Below are 3,217 nucleotides of genomic sequence, written 5' to 3'. Positions count from 1 at the left end.
CCATCTCCGAATGCTCTGGAGTTAGAGTGGCCATCCCTCAAGGTTGGCTGGCCACCAGAAAGATCTTTTGACCCTGCCCTCTGTCGAGCCGTTTAGAAGGTCGTAGCAGGGCATGCAGGTCACTCTGATCAAGTTCCATACATAGAACTTTAGACAAAACTTTGTAAGTCACCACCACCATAGCTCCGCAGATGTTCCCTAAGGACCAGAAGTAAAATCTTGCTCTCCACAGTCACACCTCTGCCCACCAGGTCTCTGAAACCCCCAGGAAATAGCAAGGGAGTCCCTTAGAAAACCCTCACTAACCTGGGGAGGCACCCTATACCAGCTAGCAAGCCCAGTCCCTATTTCTGTCCCAGATCCCCCAGAGGTGGGAGCACTTTTAAGAATCCCTATTTTACCTTTATGCCCATTAACTCCTACCCCACCATCAGGGGAACAGCCCTTTTCCTATCAGTAACTTATGCAACTAAAAAGGTCAGAATTCTTCTACTTCAAAGGAACCACAAGACTTGGTTTCTAGTCTTGAGATTATCTGTAACACTTACCTACCCACTTAAGACTACTGCCAACAACTCCTTCAGGTTTTAGTCATAGCTGAAGAACACAAATGCATTCAAAAAGAATCTAGGAAAGCTGTTTTAGGTCCAGAAAGACGTCCCAGCACTAGTAAGTACTGCCTTACTAGAAGCCCAATTCCCGAGTAACCGACCCCTGTAAGACCACACCTCAGCTGACGGTAAAGAAGTTCTACCACAGCCCCGCCAGCTTCTTAGACCTTGAAACAGCTCCTACCAATTTGACTAAAATTAGTGAAGTTATTCAGAGAGCCACTGAAGACCCCGTGACTTTTCTAGAAAAGCTATTAAAGGCCTTTACAGCTTATATAGCTGATACTCTTGTCAGACCTGAAGCCCCAGAAATCACACAAGCCATAAGATTAGCTTATGTTACTCAGTCAGCCCCTGATATTAAAAGAAAACTGCAAAAATTCGAGAGTTATGAGACACAAGATCTTTTTTTTTTTTTTGAGACAGAGCCTCAAGCTGTCCCCCTGGGTAGAGTGCCTTGGCATTACAGCTCACAGCAACCTCCAACTCCTGGGCTCTAGCGAGTCTCCTGCCTCCGCCTCCCAAGTAGCTGGGACCATAGGCACCCGCCACAACACCCGGCTATTTTTTGGTTGCAGCCATCATTGTTGTTTGGCAGGTCCAGGCTGGATTCGAACCCACCACCTTAGGTGTACGTGGCTGGCACCTTAGCCGGTTGAGCTATAGGTGCCAAGCCGAGACACAAAATCTCAGAGAGTTGATGAAAGTAGCCCTGCAAGTTTTTCACAATGGAGACCTGTAAATGCAACTGCCATGAGGCGGACAAGGACCCAGAAAATTCCCCCAAGCACAGGTGCCCAGAGAATACCACCAAATAGAGACACTAACTCCCCTCATTACAAGGGACTGAAATGCTAAAAAAAGCAAATATCCTCAAACTTCAGCCAGGAATGTTCCCAGGCACAGAAAGCTCCACAGGGCAAGGGCTCTAACCCCCCTAGAAAGACAAATGCCCCGAGTTAACAGCTAAGGCTCAGGCATAAGAAGCAGCCAGCATTCTGGTTAAGAAAAATACTGACTGGGGCGGGGGGGCGGTTAAGGCTCCTTAGGTCCCCAGGAGCCCATGATAACCTGGCAATTTAGAGACCAGCTCTCAGTTTCAGAGAAACCCTAAAGGCCAGTCACAAAACTTGTAAGTGCCCCCAGAAGACCTCAAGCAGTCCCTTAGACTACTGCCCCTATAGCACTATCACCCACTCCTTTCTAGTCATATCAGACTGTCCATAGCCATTGCTAGGATGAGCCCTGTTGCAAAAACTCCTTTGGACGGCTAGAGCCATCCTGACGGTGCCTAGCATCCCTGCCCATGCAGCCTTCCCTCAGGCCTAAACAGAAAATACGCCAGGGTTAGCGAGCTACTAACCACCAGTGGTAGTGCAGGTCTCCAACAGGGCTGCCCCCATGCAAGCCCACCAAGAAGTCCACCAGCAAGGGCCCTAAAAACCAGTGAAGTCCGCACCGCCTGTTGCCACCCTCGTCAGAACAGACGTCAAGGCTATCCAACTAGCCCCTGGGTCAGACTCATCAGGAACAAGCTCACTTGACCCCCTACCCGGAGACTTCAAGAAAAACAACTTGCCAACCAGCTGTACCAGAGAACCACTGCCAATCTCCAAGTGCCTGCACATTTCCACCCTGTAACAAGGTAAATGCTGCTCGAGTGCCTCAGTGCATGAGATCATGATTCCAGAGAACTAATCCAAGAAAACATTAAGAACTAGACTTTGCTGAGATCCAGCCAGGTCGGTACAGGTACAAATATATATTGATAGTTTCTCAAGATAGCCAAAAACATTCCCGTGCAAAAAAACAAACAAACAAACAAAACCCCCAAAAAAACAGCCTTAACAGTAGCGAAACACCTCACTGACATTATCCTAAGATTCAGCTGCCCCTCACCCTGAGATCTAACAATAGCCGGGCCTTCATAGCCCAGGTTTCCAAAACTTGGTGGCTGCCTTAAACATTACATAAAAACTACATTGTGCCTATAAGCCTCAAAGTTCAGGGCAGGTAGAGAGAATGACTAGAACATTAAAGAAACAGATGGTAACTAAGTAGACCTCCTCTCCTTTGCCCTGTTGAGAGCCCGATACCCCCCCTTACCTCTAAGGGTTAACGCCCTTCAAAATAATTCATAGAACTCCATCCTCAATACTCCCAAAACTAACTGATGAATTGTTGGCCCCCATCCATAACCAGAAACTTGTAAGTTCCTTACAGGCCCTGCAGAAACTGCACAAAAATGTCCAAGAGACCAGCCAGCCAGTCAACTCTGAAGAGCAGCTGCAGAATCTCCAATCAGGAGACTGGGCATAGGTAAAAAGACATAACCCTAAAACTTTAACTCCATGATAAGAAAAGCCTTACCCTGTTATTTTAACTACCCTAACAGCCATCAAAGAAAGTGTAGACCCATTACACCTATACTAAGAAAGCCACAGATTACATCCCTGCAACATGACACTTCAAGCCCACCAGAGATCCCTTAAAACTCTGGCTACGCAGATCTCTCTCCTCATCCTTGCCTGCCTGCTCCACCCAGCCAAAAGACCAGCAAAGAAGAGAAATACAATCAATACCCACCAGTCCCCTATGACTAGATC

Source organism: Otolemur garnettii, unplaced genomic scaffold (genome assembly GCF_000181295.1).
Source record: "Otolemur garnettii isolate 467f Iridium unplaced genomic scaffold, OtoGar3 scaffold00325, whole genome shotgun sequence".
NCBI lineage: Eukaryota > Metazoa > Chordata > Mammalia > Primates > Galagidae > Otolemur > Otolemur garnettii.
The sequence above is the reverse complement of the archived record's forward strand: the minus strand, read 5'-3'. Positions refer to the sequence as shown.